The sequence below is a fragment of the Mastomys coucha genome, unplaced genomic scaffold (genome assembly GCF_008632895.1).
Source record: "Mastomys coucha isolate ucsf_1 unplaced genomic scaffold, UCSF_Mcou_1 pScaffold12, whole genome shotgun sequence".
In the NCBI taxonomy this organism is placed as follows: Eukaryota; Metazoa; Chordata; class Mammalia; order Rodentia; family Muridae; genus Mastomys; species Mastomys coucha.
The window spans coordinates 90391829-90401204 of record NW_022196894.1 but is presented as its reverse complement, the minus strand read 5'-3'; positions in this window follow the sequence as shown (position 1 = coordinate 90401204).

Sequence of the window (9376 nt, the reverse complement as noted above, 5' to 3'; positions counted from 1 at the left end):
ATGAGAAGGAATGAGGAAGCTGTCTGGTGCTGATGTGACGGATCCAGGATGTGTTGGTAAGGGACAAAAAACAAGGAACACTATATCAGGTATAGAATGTCACTGTTCATGGTAGAGAGGAGATAAGAATATGTCAGGGGTCCTGGGACAGGGACATATGAATTCTAGAAGAGTCTACAAACAAAGGTGGTATCTTTGGGCAGGATGGGATCTATGCAGTGGGGGATGGGCTAGAAGAAAGGAAATCCTTGCAGACATTTTTATTTGCAAGTTCTTTGGATGACTGAAAGTTCACACTGATGTGATCATGCCAGTGTCCTACGAAAATATCCAAGATAGACAGGTCTATAGAGACAGGTCTGCAAAGATGGGGACATGGAGAGTGACTGCCCAATGGAAGGAGAGTCTCCTTCTGACTATGATGGGTTCGAGAGGTGGCCATGGTCAGATGTGTCTGGAATGAACTGGAGGTGACCTGGTAGTAAGTTTTATATGTTTTCTACAGTAAGAGGAAAACGATGTATCTGTTTCCTAATGTATAGGTTTTCTAATGCATAGCTTTCCTAATCCCCACACTTCAGGCTGAATCAACGCCTAGTTCACTCAAAGATTCTGTCCTCTGGGAGGAGTTCCAGACTCAGGCAGGAGTCACTCAGGGCCTTGTCTGTTGTCCTGCTTGGTCTAGAAAGTCAAGGAATGGGTACAAATATTAACTCTGATTCCAGCATGAAGCTTCTCCATGGACCTTGAAAGTCATGCTCCCAAGAATCCGTTTTACCTAATTTATTTAAAGCAAAACCCCAGAGCGTGAGGAATTCCAGCCAGAGGAGTTAAGGTCAAGGAGTTCAGCCTGCAGGTTCCTGAGCCACTGGATAAAGGTCTGTATTACCAGGAACCCCAGACCTCTGCCACAAGAGCTGTGGGGAAGACCGCCTGCGGACAGGACATCAGTGTTTCTAAGGCTGCCAGTGTTCATCTGACAGAGTAGCTGAGCAGTCCAAGTCTTTCCTCCTGGCTTCATGCAAACTGGAGGGTCACATGGCCAGACAGAGGACGGCCACTAACTAACCTGTTTGATGGCCTCAGAGTAGAATCAGCCCAGGAATCAGTGGGGGGAGTGGATTGCACTGGAAGTTCTGAGGATGAGCAGGGATTGACAGTCTCAGCTGACACAAGATATGAGGAGCAGAGCCGTTAGGCACGACAAAGCTTCTCAGCAAACCCTCTCAGGTATTGCTCACGTCATCCTGTGAGGAAGGCATTCCTTTCTGAGGAGATTCTCAATCCACAGAACCCCATCACTAGAGGCTGGCTTAAGATGCCATTCCATCTTCCGCCAAGGGGTGTGTGAGTGTGTGTGTGAGTGTGTAAGTGTGTGTGCGTGTGTGTGTGCATGTGCATGCCTGTGTGTTTGTGAGTGTTCATGTGTGTGAGTGTGAGTGTGTGTATGTGTGTGTGTGTATAAGTGTGTGTGCATGTGTGTGTCTGTGTGTGCGTGCATGTGTGTGTGTTTGTGATTGTGTGAGTGTGTGAGTGTGTGTATGTGTGTGAGTGAGTGTGTGTGAGTATGTGTGTGAGTATGTGTGTGTGCGCGTGTGTGTGTATGAGTGTGTGTGTATGTGTGTGTGTATTTGACTCTGTATATGTCTTTGTGTGCCTGTGGCCCTCTGTCTGTCTGTGTTTCTTGTGTTTGAGTGTGTCTGTCCATTCCTCTCCTCCCCTCCCCATATGGTTTCATTTTTACCTTTTCTTATGTGACTTGGAATGCGTCAATCATGATTCAGTCAGCTCACCGCTAAGATGGAAGCAGTGCTAAGCATGCCCTGTAGGAACCTATGAGAATGACATGGAGGAAGAGCTTAAAGCCACAGCACAGTGTCTGAGACTGTCCCCAGTCCATGCTAGCCTGTACTGCTTTCAAATGTGACAGCTACTCTATTGTAGTTTTCTGTTGTTCAGCATGGCTGGAAATGGTCTGTCTGGTTTCAGCATGGCTGGAAATGGTCTGTCTGGTCAGGAACAAATCCCCAGTGAGGAGCCTCCTTGCACAGATCGCATGCTATTCTCTTTCAAACATCCAAACACAACAAAATACCCCAAGGCTGAATACTCAGAGAGATGAACAATCTAGAAGCACTTTGGGGACCCACTGCCACGAACCTGTGCCTTAGCTTCCAGGCACCTGGGCAGTTAGTTGTGCACAGAACCCAGAGTGGCGGTCCAGATGAGTCACGGAGCATTGCATGCCGCAGTGTGACACTACTCACCCAAGCCCCCTTTGCTTGGAGCAGGGACTGACCTTGACCAGGTATGCACTTGTGACTCAACCTTCTGTTGCCCCTTGCTGTTTGCTGACTCTCTTCCAAGTTTAGAATCAGCTCAAAGCTTCCTTTAAAAAAACAGCTTGGCCCTAGCAGGCTGCTGGAGTGACATGTCAGGCTGTCCCAGGAGCACAGCTGTTTCCCAACAGTTCAAGTCATGCCAAACTGCTTGAGGCTTGTACTATAGTGCAGCCTCAAAATATACCCCCATTAAATAGAAGCTTTCAGTGCACCGTAGTGCAACCTGAAAATACACCCCCTATTGAATAAAAGCTTTCAGTGCACTATAGTGAAGCCTAAAAATACTTCCCCCCAATCAGATAAAAGCTTTCATTGTACTGTAGTGCAGCCTGAAAATATGTTCCCGCCCCCATAAAAAGCTTCAGAGTCAATAACTACAGGGTTGACCTGGAAGTAACCATCCATTCCTTTCTGTCTCTAAGGCCACTCACTACTTTGGGGGCAACTGAATCTCCAGACTTCTCTTAAGTCTCATATGAGAAGAGGCACCCACTGCTCTGCTCTCGCATGTCCTGCCTCCTGACTCTTTCCAGAACTTGCTAGTCTTATTCTACCACTGACTTGCTAACTGTGCTACTGAGAATCTCAGTCCCGTCTCTGCCTCCTACAGTGTCCTCAAATGTAAGCCTCCCTTCCTGTCCTTATCATTCAAAGAGCCAATCATATACTGACTTCCGCCTCAGAGCAAGAGCTTACCCTGCCTGTGGCATGATGCCCTGGTATCTCCTCGAGCAAAGTCTAAACCTAGTGGGTCTGTCCATTCCAAAATGTGTCCAACATGAGAAGGTGGGCTAGGGATGAAGGTGTGAATGAGAATCAAGCAAGCACATGAGTTCTCCAGGGCCCTAAAGGATGGCAGTTTTGAGCTTGGTGAACTTGCAATACACTTTGGTAGTTGACATTTCCAACAAAAGCCACTGCTGGCCTCTCCAAGGAGCACATTTTGAGAATATGACCAGATAAGGGACTAGGGACAAGTAATTCAAGCCCTCAAAAGACCCCTGATTCATACTCAGTGATAAAATCTTAGGTGACTCAGAATAACCACTGTTCACATCTTGAACCATGGAGCTCAATTCTAGTTGTTGCTGGACCCCAAGGAAGAGTTAAGTACAAAGAAACAGACCAGACAACACACCGATGTGAAAAGCTGAAGAAAGCCAGGCCAGTTCACGTGGGGAACTGGAGTCTAGCTTGGGTTGGGATGATATCCTGAGATCCAGCCCCTGAGGGATACTAACTCCTTAAGAAGGGACTGTGTCACCCTCCACACATCCCGGTGTTAGATCCATCTCAGTGCCGCATGGTCCTTCCTGGCCTCCTGGATGCCTTCAGGTGATTTCCCAGAAAGGAGGCATCTACCGTGCTCTTGGGCATCACCAAGCAGGAGCTGTCCCTTCCTAAAAGAATCCCACCTGTGACAAGGACATATCAGTTCCTAGGCATCTTCAAGTGGGAAGATTTACTAAGACTGGTTTTCTTGTCTCAAAGTAAGAAGCCAATAATGAAATGTCTGCCTTCAGAGATGGTGATGGGAAACTGTGTTCCATGTGGTAATCTTTAGGGGGTGATGATACAAAAGCAAGCCCGACCAGCAGGGGAAAACAAAGTCTCATGGTCTCATATGTGGAATCTAATGACCCTGACGTCATGGAGGACAAGACTAGAATGATAGATAGCGGAGGCTGGGGGGACTGGAGGGAGAGGATGATAATCAGTCAGTTCTACTAAGTTAGAACTGGGAAGGAAGAATATGAATATGTCCTGGGTGCTTTGATACACAGCAAGGGGGTTAACAACATCACATCAAACATACTGAACACCTGGAAGAAATGGTTTGGATTATTCTCATCAAAAAGAAGTAACAGCCATCATGACAGAAGAGAAATGCCCTAATTTGATTATTACGCAACATATAAATGTATCAAAACTTCATGTTGTGGCCATAAAGATAGGTACAATAATGTTATCTATTAAAAATAAAATTTAGAAGGTGGGATTTCAACATTTTGGGACTGACACTCAATGTGTTTCATAGAGGACCCATTTGTCACTGTTGAGTCAGAATTTTCAGGTTCTAACCTCTCGCCTGCCTTCCAGCTCTGCCAGCCACTAAGATCGAGCCTTGGAACCTCTGGGGACACTGACAACCAAGAACTTAAAACACAGGTTTGTGTAAGAGGTGGAGCGCAGTCCTCGAACGTGAGAGAGCAGAGCTGCCCAGCACGGCTGCCCAGAGAGCAGAGCTGCCCGGCACGGCTGGGGTCACTCAGTCTGCTGGGCATTTCTCCTCTCTTTTCTAGGTCTTGTAAAAGGTTCTCAGTTGAAGTCATTCAGAAAGTGAGTGGCCAAGTAAGGACACAACCATCAATACACTAGACGTTTCCTCTGCCCCTTCTGCATCTCCCAAAATTCTGGCTGCTTTGAAGAGATGAGTTTCTCTTCAGCTCCGTGGTCACCTTTAATGGTGGCTCACTATCTAGAAGATAAGAGAGAGAGAAGCTGAAGCTCAGACAGCAGAAATATGGCTTGTGCCTTGTTCAGCTCATCACGTGTATTCTTGGCTGGAGGAAGTGACTCAGACGGGATGTGAGTGCCCTGCTCTTCATTATGGCTTCTGAAGTGATCTAGACTCAGACAAGACCTCTTCCTAGGCTCCCACATTGAGGGACTTCTTTTGGGGAGGGATGATAAACATCTGGGGCAGTTACTGTTAAAATTATTTGGGAGTTGTGTAGCCCTCCGCAATACTGCTTTGTTTAGAGTCAAAATTATTTCGTTTCCATTTCTTCTCTCAAAGTCAAAATAACAGGTGTGGGACTTGGAGAGGAAAGGAGGCCTGTTCCACATCCAACCAGCCCCGACCTAACTCCCTGCCTTCCAGGCCTTGGTCAGCCTCCTGTGGCCTATTTCAAGGATTGCCCAAATTCTTACCACCACCACCACAACCAAAACCACAACTACCCCACAAATTTCATGTTCATTGTGTGTGATGCAAAAATGCTACTACATACAAAAGCCAAGCACAGTACCTGAGGAGTAAGCCTGATACCTGCTTTGGCCAGTTTTGCATGTTTTCATGCATTTTCATGAACCCTTATCAGAGTTCCAAGAGCTGAGTGGAAAAAAATCTTTTACAAATGAGCAAACTGAGATTCAACAAAACTAAATAACTTGCCCGGGGCTACGCAGCTCTTTCCCCAGTCATCTTGAGTCACAATTAACTGTCTGGATCCCAGAAAGAAATTGCAGACCAACCACTCTGACGATGGGAAATGAGCTGTCTAGAGGTGGCTTCCCGTAAAGGAATGCGGACGGCTGTCTGGGAGCTTCAGTCCCCGTAGTGACCACAATTGGGTACCTCCAACTGCTCACAGCTCTGGGAGGGAGTGTCTAAAGGGACAAAAGCCTTATCCCAAGTAAGCCTTTTATTATCTTAAAGTTCAGAGAGCACGCTAGATACTGCAGGCCAACTGTTTATGAGCATGAGCCATCCAAGTTAGTCCAAAATGTTCTGCGTCTCTGCTTGGGTCAGTGCAAGACACTGCCAAAAGAGACTGGCATTGACCATTGAACCAAAGCCTGTCTCTAACAGAGTTTAAAGCAGCCATTGTGCACACATGCTCCTTCGGGCCCATAGATTGCTCTGTTTACTAAATCTCTACTGGCTTCTGGTTTGCATTTTTCTTTTTTGTGCTCAACAAAGGATATATTGTTCATTACTAAGATCCCTTGATTAAAAAAATCCAAGTGTTGAGTAATCGCACTGTTCCTGGCTGTGTTAACCCCTCCCCCTGTTCCCTGATTCTCATCTACTTCAACTTCCTTCTCCATCCATCTCATGAGGAGTGGGTCTGAACCCACATCTGCTTGATGTTACTGATATCGCCATACACACATGTGCCTGTACAAAAGGATCCCAGAGCGGGATGGGGAGATGGGACGAGAGGGCTGGGCTGCTGGGAACCGTCATTCTCCTGATCTTGTCTGTAATGCACGGTTCCACAAAAATTTGCTTCAGGCATTAACTATTAATGTTGCTCCGAGTTTTAGGTAAGAATTAAATGGCTTAGTAGTTGTTAGTTTGGGAGGCAGCCAAGACTGGCCAGGGTGCCACTGAGCACCCTGGGAAGACGGTTTGCATCCAGACAGTAAGGAGAACACTTGCTGCAGTGGAGTCACTAGTAGCCCCTATCAGACAGAAAGCACAGAGATGTCACAGGAATAGCGTGTTAGAGGGTCGGTGATGGCATCCAGGAGGTGGTCCTTGTATGAACACAGTTCAAACTTTACCTATGAGTGTCCCTGTCGTTCACACTAAGAAAACTGAAATGGATCTTCAGACATCTCTGAAGTGCCAGGGAGAATCTCTGTCTCAGAAGAGTGATCACAGCTACCAAGCCTGTTGGGTGATCTAATCAGCCCAGCCAGACAGGGCAACCCCGAGATGTCTCTGAAAGATGAGACGCTTTCTTTATCAAGATGGCCTGGGGGTGAATTTAACACCTCTCCCATCTCAGCCATTTCAGATCAAGCCACTATTGTTTTCTAGAAAGTTCTTATGAAACCAATTTAACTCCTAAACACACAGGAAACATTTCCTTGGCTCTGGCCTTCAGGACAAGTTGGGAGTGTGTGTCTCTATAGCAACCACTTTAACAGGGTCCCCCAGGGTCCCCAGAAAATGTGCTTCCTGACAAGTCATCATTGTGACATGTGTTAAGACACTGTGGTTGAGACCATGCATTCATCTCTCACCAAGGAGACTGCTATGTCATCCAACATGACTGAAGGAAACTGTGCCTAAGAACAAAACCAACTTTGGCTGAGTTGTATTACAAATCCAAAATGTAATTGTTCTCCCAGGACATAAAATCCCAAGAATCAGAGAGTAAGCAATACCGTTTAAAATAGTTTTATTACACAAATGATGGTATCTCTTACTGAAATGTGATTCTCAGGGAAAGCAAGCTAAGCAGGCTATAAGGTGGTCACCTTCCAGCCTTTCCCAGTGACAAATATTCATCATGTCCTTGGAAGGGTATTCTTTTCAAAAGTTAGGAAGTGGTAATGTTGGGAAGACTCAAGCTGCACAGACAAGTGTGTGTCACACAGAACCAGACAGGGTGCTGTTCAAACAAATCTCAGAGATGACGCGCACTGAGTCTCTCTCTCTCTCTGGACCAAGAGTCCTGGGGCCTGAGGACTGGATTTCTGTCTGTGTTGTATCTGCCTTGGTGACCTTCCATGGCACAAGCAAGCCTTGTTTGTCTCATATCCACAGGAGCCTGGTCACCACCTTAGTGTTCTGACAGAGGTTTTTCTTCCCTTCCATATAAGTGCTGAAGGCCTCCAACTTCCCCCTGTTCTAGAACACAACTCAGAGAAGCCAGCTTACAGCCTTCACAGCTCTTACCACGTGAAAGACTGTGACTAGTTTGAATGATAATCCAGCAACTGAAACCACACATACTAAAAAGCTACCCAGTGTGCATGGGTAGGAGTTTTATTCTTTTTCTTTTGCTGTGACAAAACACCCTAGGAGAAGCAACTTTTAGAGAGAGAAGGTTTAATCAGCTCATAGTTTTGGTCCATCCTGTGGGGAGGTCAAGGATGGGACTTGAAGCAATTAGTCACACAGCATAGAGCAGACAGGAACTGGATGTGCGCACACCCACTCCTCAGTTCACTTTCAAAGCCAAGGAATAGTCGTGCCTAATTTTAGGCTATGTCTTGATACAATCCAGACAGTGTCCTAAAGACATGTCCACAGGCCAATCTGGTCTCACAACCTGTCTTAGTCAGGGTTTCTATTCCTGCACAAACATCATGACCCGGAAGCAAGTTGGGGAGGAAAGGGTTTATTCAGCTTACTTCCACATTGCTGTTCATCACTAAAGGAAGTCAGGACTGGAACTCAAGCAGGTCAGGAAGCAGGGGCTGATGCAGAGGCCATGGAGGGATGTTCCTTACTGTCTTGCTTCCCCAGGCTTGCTCAGCTTGCTGTCTTATAGAACCCAAGACTACCAGCCCAGGGATGGCACCACCCACAACAGGCACCCCCGCCCCTTGATCACTAATTGAGAAAATGCCTTACAGTTGGATCTCATGGAGGCATTTCATCACCTCAAGCTACTTTCTCTGTGATAATTCCAGCTTGTGTCAAGTTGACACACAAAACCAGCCAGTACACAACCCCTCACTGAGACTCTCCTCCCAGGTGCTTCTAGACTGTGACAAGCTGACGAAGCCAACCATGTCGAGGATGAAACCCAAGAACAGGGAAGAATTTGGACCTTAGAGTTTGTGAGCAGCACCTTCCAGACTCCTTATTAAAATGGTCTTTTCTACTGAAGGAGCAGCCTTGGCTTGGCTGCTGTCAGTGATGGTGCTGTTATTGTTGTCCATTTATATAACTGCCTTTGAGCTGAATTCAGGGAGGACTAAAGGGGAAACATGTCTACCTTGTACCGAGACGCTCCGCCACCTGTTCCACACAGAGAGGAGTCATGACAAAGCCCTTCATTGACCAACTGCAAGAAATCCTTCTTTCAGCTCCACCTTCTCTCCCCACCCTTTGGCAAAAACACTGAGTAAATAATGCACTTAGTGCCAAGACATGGAGGTCAACAAACTCTTGCTTTGTCACACGAACCTGGGAATCAGGTCAAGTGGACTTCAGGGAATGTCAGACCTGCCCGCCCCATGGAGTTTGAGCCTGAGGATTAACAGTAAGAGACTCTGGAGGATGCACGCCAAGAAGATATGCAGCAGACACCTGATGCCACGACTCAGCTTTGGCAACACCTAAGAGGTTTGGCAATGCAACCTCTGTTGACCTCAACCAGGGGTTGTGTGTCACTGGTGGAGCCTTCCTCTAGAGTGTTCATCACAAACTGTGACAAGCCCACTCTAAGCTAGCTCCTGAGATCCCCAGGTCCTGATGTACATGTCCCAGCTCTTGAGGTTGGTTAGGACTTATGAATAAATACTGTAGAGAGACTATCATATGTCTGTATGGATATGGCACAATA